The 18,528-nt window shown below is 52.3% G+C and overlaps 8 non-coding genes across 8 annotated transcripts; all 8 read right to left on the bottom strand.

Moving 5' to 3' along the window:
• Window positions 1-223: 223 nt before the first annotated feature.
• LOC144985762 (5S ribosomal RNA) lies at window positions 224-342 on the bottom strand. The gene has a single exon (XR_013649592.1). It is a non-coding gene; the product is annotated as a 5S ribosomal RNA (ribosomal RNA).
• A 600-nt stretch (window positions 343-942) lies between these two features.
• LOC144985750 (5S ribosomal RNA) lies at window positions 943-1,061 on the bottom strand. The gene has a single exon (XR_013649581.1). It is a non-coding gene; the product is annotated as a 5S ribosomal RNA (ribosomal RNA).
• A 601-nt stretch (window positions 1,062-1,662) lies between these two features.
• LOC144985739 (5S ribosomal RNA) lies at window positions 1,663-1,781 on the bottom strand. Its single transcript, XR_013649568.1, has one exon. It is a non-coding gene; the product is annotated as a 5S ribosomal RNA (ribosomal RNA).
• A 7,134-nt stretch (window positions 1,782-8,915) lies between these two features.
• LOC144985727 (5S ribosomal RNA) lies at window positions 8,916-9,034 on the bottom strand. The gene has a single exon (XR_013649557.1). It is a non-coding gene; the product is annotated as a 5S ribosomal RNA (ribosomal RNA).
• Window positions 9,035-9,630: 596 nt separating this feature from the next.
• LOC144985716 (5S ribosomal RNA) lies at window positions 9,631-9,749 on the bottom strand. The gene has a single exon (XR_013649545.1). It is a non-coding gene; the product is annotated as a 5S ribosomal RNA (ribosomal RNA).
• Window positions 9,750-10,340: 591 nt separating this feature from the next.
• Window positions 10,341-10,459, bottom strand: LOC144985704 (5S ribosomal RNA). The gene has a single exon (XR_013649533.1). It is a non-coding gene; the product is annotated as a 5S ribosomal RNA (ribosomal RNA).
• A 610-nt stretch (window positions 10,460-11,069) lies between these two features.
• Window positions 11,070-11,188, bottom strand: LOC144985693 (5S ribosomal RNA). Its single transcript, XR_013649522.1, has one exon. It is a non-coding gene; the product is annotated as a 5S ribosomal RNA (ribosomal RNA).
• A 601-nt stretch (window positions 11,189-11,789) lies between these two features.
• Window positions 11,790-11,908, bottom strand: LOC144985682 (5S ribosomal RNA). Its single transcript, XR_013649511.1, has one exon. It is a non-coding gene; the product is annotated as a 5S ribosomal RNA (ribosomal RNA).
• Window positions 11,909-18,528: the final 6,620 nt, after the last annotated feature.

Here is an 18,528-nt window from a genome sequence, read left to right as displayed (position 1 = left end):
AAAGACACAGAAGGACATGAAAAAGCAAGAAACCCAAAGCTGTGTGTTTGATTTCCTGGCCGGTGCGCTCTCTGGTGGCTGTATGTGTCACAGAACGGTGGTGTCAGAAAAATAAAAACCAAAGACACAAATGCATGACAAGGAAACCAAAGTACCCAAAGCTGTTTGTGGGGGTGTGTGAGTGATTTTCCTTCTCTTTGGTGGATGCCAGCAAAAGCCGGAAAACTTACAGCACCTGGTATTCCCAGGCGGTCTCCCATCCAAGTACTAACCAGGCCCGACCCTGCTTAGCTTCCGAGATCGGACGAGATCGGGCGTGTTCAGGGTGGTATGGCCGTAAGCGAAGGGTTGTGTGGAGCAGAGCCCTTTAAGCGCTGCCTGCACCAGACTCCTGCCTGCTCCCAGCGGCCCCTTCACCCACTCACTCTGTGCCACTGATTGGTGCACCTGCTGAGCGGACACACCCACCTGCAGCCAAAACGGTGACCTTTCACCCCAGCAGGTGCGCCACAGCGGCCTTCCACACACACACACCTGCGTGGGCTCGTCACCGAGACGGCAGCGTTTCTAGAGGGTGCAGGCTTGTGCATTTGCACCTCGGCGCTGACTGCCCTGCAGCTCGCTGAAGAGTTTGGATGAAGCCCGGACGGTCATGTCAGAGAAAAAAAAAAAAATAAAATAAAGAAAAAGAAAGAAAAGAAAAGAAAAGAAAAGAAAAGAAAGACACAGAAGGACATGAAAAAGCAAGAAACCCAAAGCTGTGTGTTTGATTTCCTGGCCGGTGCGCTCTCTGGTGGCTGTATGTGTCACAGAACGGTGGTGTCAGAAAAATAAAAACCAAAGACACAAATGCATGACAAGGAAACCAAAGTACCCAAAGCTGTTTGTGGGGGTGTGTGAGTGATTTTCCTTCTCTTTGGTGGATGCCAGCAAAAGCTGGAAAACTTACAGCACCTGGTATTCCCAGGCGGTCTCCCATCCAAGTACTAACCAGGCCCGACCCTGCTTAGCTTCCGAGATCGGACGAGATCGGGCGTGTTCAGGGTGGTATGGCCGTAAGCGAAGGGTTGTGTGGAGCAGAGCCCTTTAAGCGCTGCCTGCACCAGACTCCTGCCTGCTCCCAGCGGCCCCTTCACCCACTCACTCTGTGCCACTGATTGGTGCACCTGCTGAGCGGACACACCCACCTGCAGCCAAAACGGTGACCTTTCACCCCAGCAGGTGCGCCACAGCGGCCTTCCACACACACACACCTGCGTGGGCTCGTCACCGAGACGGCAGCGTTTCTAGAGGGTGCAGGCTCGTGCATTTGCACCTCGGCGCTGACTGCCCTGCAGCTCGCTGAAGAGTTTGGATGAAGCCCGGACGGTCATGTCAGAGAAAAAAAAAAAAAAAAAATAAAGAAAAAGAAAAGAAAAGAAAAGAAAAGAAAAGAAAAGAAAGACACAGAAGGACATGAAAAAGCAAGAAACCCAAAGCTGTGTGTTTGATTTCCTGGCCGGTGCGCTCTCTGGTGGCTGTATGTGTCACAGAACGGTGGTGTCAGAAAAATAAAAACCAAAGACACAAATGCATGACAAGGAAACCAAAGTACCCAAAGCTGTTTGTGGGGGTGTGTGAGTGATTTTCCTTCTCTTTGGTGGATGCCAGCAAAAGCCGGAAAACTTACAGCACCTGGTATTCCCAGGCGGTCTCCCATCCAAGTACTAACCAGGCCCGACCCTGCTTAGCTTCCGAGATCGGACGAGATCGGGCGTGTTCAGGGTGGTATGGCCGTAAGCGAAGGGTTGTGTGGAGCAGAGCCCTTTAAGCGCTGCCTGCACCAGACTCCTGCCTGCTCCCAGCGGCCCCTTCACCCACTCACTCTGTGCCACTGATTGGTGCACCTGCTGAGCGGACACACCCACCTGCAGCCAAAACGGTGACCTTTCACCCCAGCAGGTGCGCCACAGCGGCCTTCCACACACACACACCTGCGTGGGCTCGTCACCGAGACGGCAGCGTTTCTAGAGGGTGCAGGCTTGTGCATTTGCACCTCGGCGCTGACTGCCCTGCAGCTCGCTGAAGAGTTTGGATGAAGCCCGGACGGTCATGTCAGAGAAAAAAAAAAAAATAAATAAAGAAAAAGAAAGAAAAGAAAAGAAAAGAAAAGAAAAGAAAAGAAAGACACAGAAGGACATGAAAAAGCAAGAAACCCAAAGCTGTGTGTTTGATTTCCTGGCCGGTGCGCTCTCTGGTGGCTGTATGTGTCACAGAACGGTGGTGTCAGAAAAATAAAAACCAAAGACACAAATGCATGACAAGGAAACCAAAGTACCCAAAGCTGTTTGTGGGGGTGTGTGAGTGATTTTCCTTCTCTTTGGTGGATGCCAGCAAAAGCCGGAAAACTTACAGCACCTGGTATTCCCAGGCGGTCTCCCATCCAAGTACTAACCAGGCCCGACCCTGCTTAGCTTCCGAGATCGGACGAGATCGGGCGTGTTTTTTTTTTTTTTTTTTTTTTTTTTTTATTTATAAAGGAAATTAAAATATTTACAAAAGAAACAATCACAACATTACAGATGGAGATTCAAAAGAAAGTCAAAAACTACAACAGACCTGCAAAGCAGAAAATACAGATCCCAAAGTAACACAAAACTAAACTTAAAACTACATCATGTACACACAAGAAAAAATCTTGGTCATTTCAGCACTCCGCCACATTCCATCAGGGTCCGCTTTCTCGAGCGTCAGTAGATGTCCCCCCAACATCCTCTTCACACAACTCCATCGGTCCATCGAACGCCCTTCCTTAAGTCGCAGGTTCCTGGCCTGATAAATGGCAAAACGGCCAAGCGCCAAAAGTAAATCAGCCGCCTTCCATCCTGATCGTCTCTCCTCTTTCGGTATCCCGAACAGCGAGGCCCACTGCCAGTCTTCCTCCACGCCCCACTCCAAGGAACATCCGGCTTTCAGCGCCGCTCGTAGTCTCTGCCAGAAAGGCCTCACAACCAGACAATCCAGAAACATGTGTTCCAGTGTTTCAGGGACATAGCCACAGACGGGACAAGTCCTATCATACAGTTCTTTATCAATCTGATGAAGAACCACACTGGAATATATTTTTCTATGGCGTAGCCTGAAATCCATATTCCACACTGAATGAGGGAAAATACTCCCTTTCAGACTCCTCCAAATACTCGCAGGGTCCTTACCCGGAAACACTGCTCCCCATGCTCTTTCCGCCGCAGGGACCTTGGTCTCCAGGGTGAGCATCGCCCGGTACCAGGTCTTTGTCGCTATAGACTGCACGGCAACCGGCACTCCACCCTGCAAGAACTGAAAACAGAAACTGGCCTCTTGCAGCACAGGCCCACCCCTCCTGACAATAACCAACCACCTCAGGGGAACAGAGGAAGAGATCCGGGCAAAACCCCGCTTCACCCTCCACCGCTCACCCTGAGTCATACCACCACAAAACCTCAAAAGAACGTCAGTAACCGCACACAGCCTCCCACCAACCATGATATCACCCACCAGGAGACAACCACTTCCCTCCAGAAGTCTACACTGGAGGGGAAGCCTCCCATGTGTGAGCACCGCGTTATGGAACAGTGGCTGATGCAAAACCTGGTACGGGGTGGAGACGGATTGAACTACAAGACCACTAGCTGAATGCCACGCCGACAACAGCTCTATGGAAAGAGGGCTCAATTCCTGAAAGGCCGTCATCGGACGTCTCTGGCAGAATACCGCAAGGCCAGGTCGAAAAAGCCTAGAGAAGTCATCCTCCAGATAATCCTTCCAGTGAGGGACTTGACTCGGGTCCAAGAGACGGGCCACCAGTCTCAGGCGCAAAGCCTTCTTCCTGGCGCCCAACTCCACCAGACCCAGCCCACCCTCTTGAATATTCCGAGACAGCGTCAGCCTGGATATTTGGTTCGCTCTCGACCCCCACAAGAAAAGAGACAACAACTCATTGATGCGCGTCTGGAAATGCACAGGAAAGGGCAGGATAGACAGCACGTAGTTAATCTTCGAAAAGATCAGAGAATTCAAAACCGTGACCTTACCCCTCAGGGTCAACCTTCTCATTTTCCACAACGCCAACACCTGAGCCAGGTTTTTCACCAGCGCAGTCCAGTTTTGATGGATGGTGTCCCTAGGGGTTCTGGCCAACCAGACCCCCAACACCCTAACCCCAGCTGTGGCCTCTCGAAACCCCCATCTATTCACCGTGTCGACCCTGCAGCCCAAAAAGAAAATCTCAGACTTGTGGACATTCACCTTAGCGCCCGAGGCTCGACAGTACGCCTGAAGTTGTCGCAAGGCCCCATCAACACTGGCCTCATCATTCAACACAAGGCTCGTGTCATCCGCATACGCTAGGATTTTAATTTCCCTCCCCGCAGGCGTGACCACACCCCGAACACTGTTATCAGCAGAAATCATGCCCGCCAGGGGTTCCACCGCGATGCTGAACAACATGGCCGACAACGGGCAGCCCTGTCGTATCGACCGAGTTATACTGAAGACGCCGGTAGAATGTCCATTGCACAACACCTTACTGCTAGCGGAGGTATAAAGTGCCCGTATCCGAGAGATAAAAAGTTCCCCAAAACCAAAACGATCTAACACCCTCCACAAAAACCCGTGCTCCACCCGATCAAACGCTTTGCTAAAATCAACATTTAAGAAAAATCCCCCCGACCGTTCCATATGCTCCACCGTGCAGAGAAGAGAAAGAACCGTGTCCGTTATCTGTCTCCCCTGAACCCCATACGCCTGCGAAGACCCCAAAATTGAGGGGAGCACTTCCCTCAACCTTTCAGCCAACACCGATGTCAAGATTTTGTAATCTGTATTCAACAAGGTGATAGGCCTGTAATTATCAAGGTCCGCCCTGTCACCCTTATTTTTGAACAGCAGTTTAACAGTCCCTAAACAAAAAGAGGGCGTTGGCAGTCGCCCCAGGCAGAAAGAACCAAACATCCTAGATAGAAGGGGCACCAGGTCATCCCGAAAACATTGATAAAATTCAGCGGTCAGACCATCGGCACCAGGAGATTTATTTCTGTTTTGTCTGTCAATGGCTCTCCTGATCTCCTCCACCGTAATGTCCGCATCACATGCAGTCTTATCCTCATCCCCCACCCTGGCAGTCAGAACTCCCACGCAGGCCTCCACGGCATGTTCATCACTACCACCACCATTAAACAGGCCCTTATAAAAATTCTCCACTACAGTCAGAATTTCATCTGTCTCTGTACACACGTTCCCTCCAGCGTCGTACAGCGCCGTGATGATGGACCTGCCTTGCTTTTTTTTTTCTAAACCCAGAAAGAAAGCCGAGGACCTCTCACCCTCCACAAAGTCCCTCACCCTAGCTCTCAATGCAGCCGCCCTGCACTTCTCCTCCTGAAAACCCTTCAGCCGAGCCAGGGCAGCCTCATAAACTGTAACATCACGGTCTGGGTCATCCGCAAGTAGGGTTGCCTCTTTTTCCAGAATCGCCCTAACGTCCCTCTCCTCCTCCAGAGCCTTCCACTTCCTTTTTTTGCAATATGCCATAGTCGATAACCGGATCCGGACCTTCAATTCCTCCCACCAAGAAAAGAAGTCCACGTCATCTTCCATCTGATCCCTGTAATACCCCAGTAAAGTTTTAATCTTTCTGCGATACCCTTCCTCACCCAAAACACTGTTATTTAAAATCCATAGACCTCCACCCTTCCTAGCACCCACCGTGTCAAGCACCACCTCCACCCATGAGTGATCGCTCCACACATTTGGACGATACGCAACGCTGTCAACCAAACGTGTCACCCCTCCAGCAGAAAAGACATGGTCTATCCTAGACTGCTTCAGGACACCCATCACCATCTGCCTCCTGGAAAAAACCCTCCTCCCAGGGTTTAACAGCCTCCACACGTCGACGAGGTTGTAGTCCATCATGACAGAGATAAGTTCTTGCCGTCCAAAATCTGTCTTGAAAACATTCCGCACTGAAACATCAGCTGGCGACAGAACCGTATTCAAATCTCCCACTAGGAGTGAATCCTCCGTCACAAAGGGCCGGAGAGAACGGAAAAAAATCTTTCTTTCCTTCTCAACATTAGAAGCATATAGATTTAATAATCTCATCTTCCGTCTCGCCCATTCAAACTCCACAATGAGTTTACGGCCTGCAGGATCTGCCACCCGAAGGTTCACACTGTCAAAGACCCCGGACCTGAAGAAAACAGCGACCCCAGCAGAGCGCAAAGGACCCACTGCATAAAAGACGGAGCCCCCCCACAGCTTTTCAGCTGCAGCACAGGTCTCAGCATCCCACCTCACCTCTTGTAGACAAAGGATGTCACAGGGTTCATTCAGGATTTCTGACACCTTGTCCATCCCACAAACTCCTCTGATGTTTAGGCTGAGGAGTTTAATCATGAGGAAATAGACTAAAAAGGACATCACACCTAGGTCTTCTTCTGCTTATGCTGCCTCGATCCCCTCCTGCTCCCCTGAGACCGTGACCTCCTCTGTGGACGCGCAAGCACGTCGACCTCCATATCAGAGCCTGTCACTTCATCATCCGTCACACCCACAACATTCCCAGAGGGATTCACGACGCGAGGGGACAAAAAGGCAGTCGTCTGGAAGAGGTTCGCAGCCTCTCCCTCCCTGGCCAGGGCAGAGCCAGCGCTCCTCCGCTGTGCCCCCCCCTCCACGGGTTCAGATGTCACCAGGGTAGGACCAACTATGTGGGCCCCCCCCGCCCGGTCAGGGGCAGAGCCATCGTTCTTGTGCTGCGCTCCCCCCGTCACGGGTCCAGACGGTATCGGGGCAGGACCAGCTCCGTGGGCCCCCCCCGCCCGGATGGGAGTAGCGGCAATTTGTGGGTGCTGCTCACCCTCCCTCACGGGAAACGCGTCTGTCGACAAACGGTGCGCCTCTGACACCTCCGTTGCTCGGAGCAGGTCCGGGCTTCCCGCCTCCGCCTGCCGTCCGAGAGCGTCCCCTCCGTCAGTGGATGAAAGCCCCGCCGCAGCGGCGCTGTGGCGCGCGGCAGACACGCGTCCGTCAGACACGGAGTCAGACAGGTCTTCCTCCGAAGCGCTGTCACGCGCACTGTCACTCACATCAGAGGCCACGGTCTCCTCAGCGGCACCTAGACACACACAGTTCTCCTTCATGTTGAGGCAGACAGCACACTTCTGGATCGAAGACACACATTCCCGGGCGTAATGCCCCTGAACGCCGCACTTGTTACATAAAAAGTCCGGGCAATCTCTGACAATGTGCCCCGGTTTTATGCAGATCCTGCAGACCTTCACCTGTTTATCGTGGATGACACGAAAAAATTCTGGTCCCGTGGCCGTGTTAAATTTCGCCGAATAAGGCAAAGACTGGACGCTTTCATTAAATTTCACTTTTACAAAACGCGTCCCATCAGCCACGCTAGTGCCCGGCCACATCCTCCGTTTGATCGGAGACACCGCCGATACTCTCCATCCCTCCAACTTCTCCAAGATTTCTTCATCCGTCACATACGCCGGCAGCCCCAGGAAAGACACTACCAGCTCATCGTTAGAGATGCTCCTCCCCTGCACAGTCGTGTTTCCAATTTTAAATCCATCCAATAGTTTGTCCCTCCCCACCGCATTCGACATCGTCAATTCATATCGCTTTTGCCCCACAGAACGACACGCCACCACGCCCCCACAGAGCAACCTGCTGTACCGAAGCAGTTCACTCACGGATACAGGATCCTCACCTACCAGCTCCACATGAATCGTGAGATCCCTTTCATACCTGATTGACGAAGTTTCTCCTCCATCCACCCTCTGTGATCTCTCCACCCCCCCCGTAGCAACAGAAGCGGACCGCGCCGCCGCACCTGCAGCTAATGAGGACGCCGCTTTCACATTCCCCACATTCCTCACACCCTTCGAGGAAAAAGACCCCAGCCCATCACCCGAAGAGCTCCCCCCCGCAGAAGCCATGCTCCCAAGACGGGGGGGGGAAAAACCCCGTGAAAGTGAAAGAAAAAACTGTGCAGAAAGAGGGAGAAAAAGAAAAGAGACTGAAAAGTAACTCCCCAACAGCCATAAGACTGTGGGGAGCAGGAGAAAAGCGCACACACACACTCACACACACAGAGAGAAAAGCCAGACGCAGACAGATAAGGGAAAAAGGAAAAAAAAAACAATACAAAGAAAGAAACAAACACAAAGCAGACACACCAAACACACGCCGAAAAGCTCACCAATCCTCCGAACACTCCAGTCACCAACGTCACACCCTCCTGCACTCGCGCATGCGTGTTCAGGGTGGTATGGCCGTAAGCGAAGGGTTGTGTGGAGCAGAGCCCTTTAAGCGCTGCCTGCACCAGACTCCTGCCTGCTCCCAGCGGCCCCTTCACCCACTCACTCTGTGCCACTGATTGGTGCACCTGCTGAGCGGACACACCCACCTGCAGCCAAAACGGTGACCTTTCACCCCAGCAGGTGCGCCACAGCGGCCTTCCACACACACACACCTGCGTGGGCTCGTCACCGAGACGGCAGCGTTTCTAGAGGGTGCAGGCTTGTGCATTTGCACCTCGGCGCTGACTGCCCTGCAGCTCGCTGAAGAGTTTGGATGAAGCCCGGACGGTCATGTCAGAGACAAAAAAAAAAAAAAAAAAAAAAAAAGGAGAAAAAAAAAGAAAAGAAAAGAAAAGAAAGACACAGAAGGACATGAAAAAGCAAGAAACCCAAAGCTGTGTGTTTGATTTCCTGGCCGGTGCGCTCTCTGGTGGCTGTATGTGTCACAGAACGGTGGTGTCAGAAAAATAAAAACCAAAGACACAAATGCATGACAAGGAAACCAAAGTACCCAAAGCTGTTTGTGGGGGTGTGTGAGTGATTTTCCTTCTCTTTGGTGGATGCCAGCAAAAGCCGGAAAACTTACAGCACCTGGTATTCCCAGGCGGTCTCCCATCCAAGTACTAACCAGGCCCGACCCTGCTTAGCTTCCGAGATCGGACGAGATCGGGCGTGTTCAGGGTGGTATGGCCGTAAGCGAAGGGTTGTGTGGAGCAGAGCCCTTTAAGCGCTGCCTGCACCAGACTCCTGCCTGCTCCCAGCGGCCCCTTCACCCACTCACTCTGTGCCACTGATTGGTGCACCTGCTGAGCGGACACACCCACCTGCAGCCAAAACGGTGACCTTTCACCCCAGCAGGTGCGCCACAGCGGCCTTCCACACACACACACCTGCGTGGGCTCGTCACCGAGACGGCAGCGTTTCTAGAGGGTGCAGGCTTGTGCATTTGCACCTCGGCGCTGACTGCCCTGCAGCTCGCTGAAGAGTTTGGATGAAGCCCGGACGGTCATGTCAGAGAAAAAAAAAAAAAATAAATAAAGAAAAAGAAAAGAAAAGAAAAGAAAAGAAAAGAAAGACACAGAAGGACATGAAAAAGCAAGAAACCCAAAGCTGTGTGTTTGATTTCCTGGCCGGTGCGCTCTCTGGTGGCTGTATGTGTCACAGAACGGTGGTGTCAGAAAAATAAAAACCAAAGACACAAATGCATGACAAGGAAACCAAAGTACCCAAAGCTGTTTGTGGGGGTGTGTGAGTGATTTTCCTTCTCTTTGGTGGATGCCAGCAAAAGCCGGAAAACTTACAGCACCTGGTATTCCCAGGCGGTCTCCCATCCAAGTACTAACCAGGCCCGACCCTGCTTAGCTTCCGAGATCGGACGAGATCGGGCGTGTTCAGGGTGGTATGGCCGTAAGCGAAGGGTTGTGTGGAGCAGAGCCCTTTAAGCGCTGCCTGCACCAGACTCCTGCCTGCTCCCAGCGGCCCCTTCACCCACTCACTCTGTGCCACTGATTGGTGCACCTGCTGAGCGGACACACCCACCTGCAGCCAAAACGGTGACCTTTCACCCCAGCAGGTGCGCCACAGCGGCCTTCCACACACACACACCTGCGTGGGCTCGTCACCGAGACGGCAGCGTTTCTAGAGGGTGCAGGCTCGTGCATTTGCACCTCGGCGCTGACTGCCCTGCAGCTCGCTGAAGAGTTTGGATGAAGCCCGGACGGTCATGTCAGAGAAAAAAAAAAAAAAAAAAAAAAAGAAAAAGAAAGAAAAGAAAAGAAAAGAAAGACACAGAAGGACATGAAAAAGCAAGAAACCCAAAGCTGTGTGTTTGATTTCCTGGCCGGTGCGCTCTCTGGTGGCTGTATGTGTCACAGAACGGTGGTGTCAGAAAAATAAAAACCAAAGACACAAATGCATGACAAGGAAACCAAAGTACCCAAAGCTGTTTGTGGGGGTGTGTGAGTGATTTTCCTTCTCTTTGGTGGATGCCAGCAAAAGCCGGAAAACTTACAGCACCTGGTATTCCCAGGCGGTCTCCCATCCAAGTACTAACCAGGCCCGACCCTGCTTAGCTTCCGAGATCGGACGAGATCGGGCGTGTTCAGGGTGGTATGGCCGTAAGCGAAGGGTTGTGTGGAGCAGAGCCCTTTAAGCGCTGCCTGCACCAGACTCCTGCCTGCTCCCAGCTGCCCCTTCACCCACTCACTCTGTGCCACTGATTGGTGCACCTGCTGAGCGGACACACCCACCTGCAGCCAAAACGGTGACCTTTCACCCCAGCAGGTGCGCCACAGCGGCCTTCCACACACACACACCTGCGTGGGCTCGTCACCGAGACGGCAGCGTTTCTAGAGGGTGCAGGCTCGTGCATTTGCACCTCGGCGCTGACTGCCCTGCAGCTCGCTGAAGAGTTTGGATGAAGCCCGGACGGTCATGTCAGAGAAAAAAAAAAAAAAAAAAAAAAAAAAGAAAAAGAAAAGAAAAGAAAAGAAAAGAAAAGAAAAGAAAAGAAAGACACAGAAGGACATGAAAAAGCAAGAAACCCAAAGCTGTGTGTTTGATTTCCTGGCCGGTGCGCTCTCTGGTGGCTGTATGTGTCACAGAACGGTGGTGTCAGAAAAATAAAAACCAAAGACACAAATGCATGACAAGGAAACCAAAGTACCCAAAGCTGTTTGTGGGGGTGTGTGAGTGATTTTCCTTCTCTTTGGTGGATGCCAGCAAAAGCCGGAAAACTTACAGCACCTGGTATTCCCAGGCGGTCTCCCATCCAAGTACTAACCAGGCCCGACCCTGCTTAGCTTCCGAGATCGGACGAGATCGGGCGTGTTCAGGGTGGTATGGCCGTAAGCGAAGGGTTGTGTGGAGCAGAGCCCTTTAAGCGCTGCCTGCACCAGACTCCTGCCTGCTCCCAGCGGCCCCTTCACCCACTCACTCTGTGCCACTGATTGGTGCACCTGCTGAGCGGACACACCCACCTGCAGCCAAAACGGTGACCTTTCACCCCAGCAGGTGCGCCACAGCGGCCTTCCACACACACACACCTGCGTGGGCTCGTCACCGAGACGGCAGCGTTTCTAGAGGGTGCAGGCTCGTGCATTTGCACCTCGGCGCTGACTGCCCTGCAGCTCGCTGAAGAGTTTGGATGAAGCCCGGACGGTCATGTCAGAGAAAAAAAAAAAAAAAAAATAAAGAAAAAGAAAAGAAAAGAAAAGAAAAGAAAAGAAAAGAAAGACACAGAAGGACATGAAAAAGCAAGAAACCCAAAGCTGTGTGTTTGATTTCCTGGCCGGTGCGCTCTCTGGTGGCTGTATGTGTCACAGAACGGTGGTGTCAGAAAAATAAAAACCAAAGACACAAATGCATGACAAGGAAACCAAAGTACCCAAAGCTGTTTGTGGGGGTGTGTGAGTGATTTTCCTTCTCTTTGGTGGATGCCAGCAAAAGCCGGAAAACTTACAGCACCTGGTATTCCCAGGCGGTCTCCCATCCAAGTACTAACCAGGCCCGACCCTGCTTAGCTTCCGAGATCGGACGAGATCGGGCGTGTTCAGGGTGGTATGGCCGTAAGCGAAGGGTTGTGTGGAGCAGAGCCCTTTAAGCGCTGCCTGCACCAGACTCCTGCCTGCTCCCAGCGGCCCCTTCACCCACTCACTCTGTGCCACTGATTGGTGCACCTGCTGAGCGGACACACCCACCTGCAGCCAAAACGGTGACCTTTCACCCCAGCAGGTGCGCCACAGCGGCCTTCCACACACACACACCTGCGTGGGCTCGTCACCGAGACGGCAGCGTTTCTAGAGGGTGCAGGCTTGTGCATTTGCACCTCGGCGCTGACTGCCCTGCAGCTCGCTGAAGAGTTTGGATGAAGCCCGGACGGTCATGTCAGAGAAAAAAAAAAAAATAAATAAAGAAAAAGAAAGAAAAGAAAAGAAAAGAAAAGAAAAGAAAAGAAAGACACAGAAGGACATGAAAAAGCAAGAAACCCAAAGCTGTGTGTTTGATTTCCTGGCCGGTGCGCTCTCTGGTGGCTGTATGTGTCACAGAACGGTGGTGTCAGAAAAATAAAAACCAAAGACACAAATGCATGACAAGGAAACCAAAGTACCCAAAGCTGTTTGTGGGGGTGTGTGAGTGATTTTCCTTCTCTTTGGTGGATGCCAGCAAAAGCCGGAAAACTTACAGCACCTGGTATTCCCAGGCGGTCTCCCATCCAAGTACTAACCAGGCCCGACCCTGCTTAGCTTCCGAGATCGGACGAGATCGGGCGTGTTTTTTTTTTTTTTTTTTTTTTTTTTTTATTTATAAAGGAAATTAAAATATTTACAAAAGAAACAATCACAACATTACAGATGGAGATTCAAAAGAAAGTCAAAAACTACAACAGACCTGCAAAGCAGAAAATACAGATCCCAAAGTAACACAAAACTAAACTTAAAACTACATCATGTACACACAAGAAAAAATCTTGGTCATTTCAGCACTCCGCCACATTCCATCAGGGTCCGCTTTCTCGAGCGTCAGTAGATGTCCCCCCAACATCCTCTTCACACAACTCCATCGGTCCATCGAACGCCCTTCCTTAAGTCGCAGGTTCCTGGCCTGATAAATGGCAAAACGGCCAAGCGCCAAAAGTAAATCAGCCGCCTTCCATCCTGATCGTCTCTCCTCTTTCGGTATCCCGAACAGCGAGGCCCACTGCCAGTCTTCCTCCACGCCCCACTCCAAGGAACATCCGGCTTTCAGCGCCGCTCGTAGTCTCTGCCAGAAAGGCCTCACAACCAGACAATCCAGAAACATGTGTTCCAGTGTTTCAGGGACATAGCCACAGACGGGACAAGTCCTATCATACAGTTCTTTATCAATCTGATGAAGAACCACACTGGAATATATTTTTCTATGGCGTAGCCTGAAATCCATATTCCACACTGAATGAGGGAAAATACTCCCTTTCAGACTCCTCCAAATACTCGCAGGGTCCTTACCCGGAAACACTGCTCCCCATGCTCTTTCCGCCGCAGGGACCTTGGTCTCCAGGGTGAGCATCGCCCGGTACCAGGTCTTTGTCGCTATAGACTGCACGGCAACCGGCACTCCACCCTGCAAGAACTGAAAACAGAAACTGGCCTCTTGCAGCACAGGCCCACCCCTCCTGACAATAACCAACCACCTCAGGGGAACAGAGGAAGAGATCCGGGCAAAACCCCGCTTCACCCTCCACCGCTCACCCTGAGTCATACCACCACAAAACCTCAAAAGAACGTCAGTAACCGCACACAGCCTCCCACCAACCATGATATCACCCACCAGGAGACAACCACTTCCCTCCAGAAGTCTACACTGGAGGGGAAGCCTCCCATGTGTGAGCACCGCGTTATGGAACAGTGGCTGATGCAAAACCTGGTACGGGGTGGAGACGGATTGAACTACAAGACCACTAGCTGAATGCCACGCCGACAACAGCTCTATGGAAAGAGGGCTCAATTCCTGAAAGGCCGTCATCGGACGTCTCTGGCAGAATACCGCAAGGCCAGGTCGAAAAAGCCTAGAGAAGTCATCCTCCAGATAATCCTTCCAGTGAGGGACTTGACTCGGGTCCAAGAGACGGGCCACCAGTCTCAGGCGCAAAGCCTTCTTCCTGGCGCCCAACTCCACCAGACCCAGCCCACCCTCTTGAATATTCCGAGACAGCGTCAGCCTGGATATTTGGTTCGCTCTCGACCCCCACAAGAAAAGAGACAACAACTCATTGATGCGCGTCTGGAAATGCACAGGAAAGGGCAGGATAGACAGCACGTAGTTAATCTTCGAAAAGATCAGAGAATTCAAAACCGTGACCTTACCCCTCAGGGTCAACCTTCTCATTTTCCACAACGCCAACACCTGAGCCAGGTTTTTCACCAGCGCAGTCCAGTTTTGATGGATGGTGTCCCTAGGGGTTCTGGCCAACCAGACCCCCAACACCCTAACCCCAGCTGTGGCCTCTCGAAACCCCCATCTATTCACCGTGTCGACCCTGCAGCCCAAAAAGAAAATCTCAGACTTGTGGACATTCACCTTAGCGCCCGAGGCTCGACAGTACGCCTGAAGTTGTCGCAAGGCCCCATCAACACTGGCCTCATCATTCAACACAAGGCTCGTGTCATCCGCATACGCTAGGATTTTAATTTCCCTCCCCGCAGGCGTGACCACACCCCGAACACTGTTATCAGCAGAAATCATGCCCGCCAGGGGTTCCACCGCGATGCTGAACAACATGGCCGACAACGGGCAGCCCTGTCGTATCGACCGAGTTATACTGAAGACGCCGGTAGAATGTCCATTGCACAACACCTTACTGCTAGCGGAGGTATAAAGTGCCCGTATCCGAGAGATAAAAAGTTCCCCAAAACCAAAACGATCTAACACCCTCCACAAAAACCCGTGCTCCACCCGATCAAACGCTTTGCTAAAATCAACATTTAAGAAAAATCCCCCCGACCGTTCCATATGCTCCACCGTGCAGAGAAGAGAAAGAACCGTGTCCGTTATCTGTCTCCCCTGAACCCCATACGCCTGCGAAGACCCCAAAATTGAGGGGAGCACTTCCCTCAACCTTTCAGCCAACACCGATGTCAAGATTTTGTAATCTGTATTCAACAAGGTGATAGGCCTGTAATTATCAAGGTCCGCCCTGTCACCCTTATTTTTGAACAGCAGTTTAACAGTCCCTAAACAAAAAGAGGGCGTTGGCAGTCGCCCCAGGCAGAAAGAACCAAACATCCTAGATAGAAGGGGCACCAGGTCATCCCGAAAACATTGATAAAATTCAGCGGTCAGACCATCGGCACCAGGAGATTTATTTCTGTTTTGTCTGTCAATGGCTCTCCTGATCTCCTCCACCGTAATGTCCGCATCACATGCAGTCTTATCCTCATCCCCCACCCTGGCAGTCAGAACTCCCACGCAGGCCTCCACGGCATGTTCATCACTACCACCACCATTAAACAGGCCCTTATAAAAATTCTCCACTACAGTCAGAATTTCATCTGTCTCTGTACACACGTTCCCTCCAGCGTCGTACAGCGCCGTGATGATGGACCTGCCTTGCTTTTTTTTTTCTAAACCCAGAAAGAAAGCCGAGGACCTCTCACCCTCCACAAAGTCCCTCACCCTAGCTCTCAATGCAGCCGCCCTGCACTTCTCCTCCTGAAAACCCTTCAGCCGAGCCAGGGCAGCCTCATAAACTGTAACATCACGGTCTGGGTCATCCGCAAGTAGGGTTGCCTCTTTTTCCAGAATCGCCCTAACGTCCCTCTCCTCCTCCAGAGCCTTCCACTTCCTTTTTTTGCAATATGCCATAGTCGATAACCGGATCCGGACCTTCAATTCCTCCCACCAAGAAAAGAAGTCCACGTCATCTTCCATCTGATCCCTGTAATACCCCAGTAAAGTTTTAATCTTTCTGCGATACCCTTCCTCACCCAAAACACTGTTATTTAAAATCCATAGACCTCCACCCTTCCTAGCACCCACCGTGTCAAGCACCACCTCCACCCATGAGTGATCGCTCCACACATTTGGACGATACGCAACGCTGTCAACCAAACGTGTCACCCCTCCAGCAGAAAAGACATGGTCTATCCTAGACTGCTTCAGGACACCCATCACCATCTGCCTCCTGGAAAAAACCCTCCTCCCAGGGTTTAACAGCCTCCACACGTCGACGAGGTTGTAGTCCATCATGACAGAGATAAGTTCTTGCCGTCCAAAATCTGTCTTGAAAACATTCCGCACTGAAACATCAGCTGGCGACAGAACCGTATTCAAATCTCCCACTAGGAGTGAATCCTCCGTCACAAAGGGCCGGAGAGAACGGAAAAAAATCTTTCTTTCCTTCTCAACATTAGAAGCATATAGATTTAATAATCTCATCTTCCGTCTCGCCCATTCAAACTCCACAATGAGTTTACGGCCTGCAGGATCTGCCACCCGAAGGTTCACACTGTCAAAGACCCCGGACCTGAAGAAAACAGCGACCCCAGCAGAGCGCAAAGGACCCACTGCATAAAAGACGGAGCCCCCCCACAGCTTTTCAGCTGCAGCACAGGTCTCAGCATCCCACCTCACCTCTTGTAGACAAAGGATGTCACAGGGTTCATTCAGGATTTCTGACACCTTGTCCATCCCACAAACTCCTCTGATGTTTAGGCTGAGGAGTTTAATCATGAGGAAATAGACTAAAAAGGACATCACACCTAGGTCTTCTTCTGCTTATGCTGCCTCGATCCCCTCCTGCTCCCCTGAGACCGTGACCTCCTCTGTGGACGCGCAAGCACGTCGACCTCCATATCAGAGCCTGTCACTTCATCATCCGTCACACCCACAACATTCCCAGAGGGATTCACGACGCGAGGGGACAAAAAGGCAGTCGTCTGGAAGAGGTTCGCAGCCTCTCCCTCCCTGGCCAGGGCAGAGCCAGCGCTCCTCCGCTGTGCCCCCCCCTCCACGGGTTCAGATGTCACCAGGGTAGGACCAACTATGTGGGCCCCCCCCGCCCGGTCAGGGGCAGAGCCATCGTTCTTGTGCTGCGCTCCCCCCGTCACGGGTCCAGACGGTATCGGGGCAGGACCAGCTCCGTGGGCCCCCCCCGCCCGGATGGGAGTAGCGGCAATTTGTGGGTGCTGCTCACCCTCCCTCACGGGAAACGCGTCTGTCGACAAACGGTGCGCCTCTGACACCTCCGTTGCTCGGAGCAGGTCCGGGCTTCCCGCCTCCGCCTGCCGTCCGAGAGCGTCCCCTCCGTCAGTGGATGAAAGCCCCGCCGCAGCGGCGCTGTGGCGCGCGGCAGACACGCGTCCGTCAGACACGGAGTCAGACAGGTCTTCCTCCGAAGCGCTGTCACGCGCACTGTCACTCACATCAGAGGCCACGGTCTCCTCAGCGGCACCTAGACACACACAGTTCTCCTTCATGTTGAGGCAGACAGCACACTTCTGGATCGAAGACACACATTCCCGGGCGTAATGCCCCTGAACGCCGCACTTGTTACATAAAAAGTCCGGGCAATCTCTGACAATGTGCCCCGGTTTTATGCAGATCCTGCAGACCTTCACCTGTTTATCGTGGATGACACGAAAAAATTCTGGTCCCGTGGCCGTGTTAAATTTCGCCGAATAAGGCAAAGACTGGACGCTTTCATTAAATTTCACTTTTACAAAACGCGTCCCATCAGCCACGCTAGTGCCCGGCCACATCCTCCGTTTGATCGGAGACACCGCCGATACTCTCCATCCCTCCAACTTCTCCAAGATTTCTTCATCCGTCACATACGCCGGCAGCCCCAGGAAAGACACTACCAGCTCATCGTTAGAGATGCTCCTCCCCTGCACAGTCGTGTTTCCAATTTTAAATCCATCCAATAGTTTGTCCCTCCCCACCGCATTCGACATCGTCAATTCATATCGCTTTTGCCCCACAGAACGACACGCCACCACGCCCCCACAGAGCAACCTGCTGTACCGAAGCAGTTCACTCACGGATACAGGATCCTCACCTACCAGCTCCACATGAATCGTGAGATCCCTTTCATACCTGATTGACGAAGTTTCTCCTCCATCCACCCTCTGTGATCTCTCCACCCCCCCCGTAGCAACAGAAGCGGACCGCGCCGCCGCACCTGCAGCTAATGAGGACGCCGCTTTCACATTCCCCACATTCCTCACACCCTTCGAGGAAAAAGACCCCAGCCCATCACCCGAAGAGCTCCCCCCCGCAGAAGCCATGCTCCCAAGACGGGGGGGGGAAAAACCCCGTGAAAGTGAAAGAAAAAACTGTGCAGAAAGAGGGAGAAAAAGAAAAGAGACTGAAAAGTAACTCCCCAACAGCCATAAGACTGTGGGGAGCAGGAGAAAAGCGCACACACACACTCACACACACAGAGAGAAAAGCCAGACGCAGACAGATAAGGGAAAAAGGAAAAAAAAAACAATACAAAGAAAGAAACAAACACAAAGCAGACACACCAAACACACGCCGAAAAGCTCACCAATCCTCCGAACACTCCAGTCACCAACGTCACACCCTCCTGCACTCGCGCATGCGTGTTCAGGGTGGTATGGCCGTAAGCGAAGGGTTGTGTGGAGCAGAGCCCTTTAAGCGCTGCCTGCACCAGACTCCTGCCTGCTCCCAGCGGCCCCTTCACCCACTCACT

This window comes from Oryzias latipes, chromosome 16, assembly GCF_053564925.1.
Source record: "Oryzias latipes strain Hd-rR chromosome 16, Olatipes_Hd-rR_3.1".
Classification (NCBI taxonomy): Eukaryota; Metazoa; Chordata; class Actinopteri; order Beloniformes; family Adrianichthyidae; genus Oryzias; species Oryzias latipes.
Note: the sequence above shows the minus strand (reverse complement) of the source record. Positions and strands in the feature narration are given on the sequence as shown.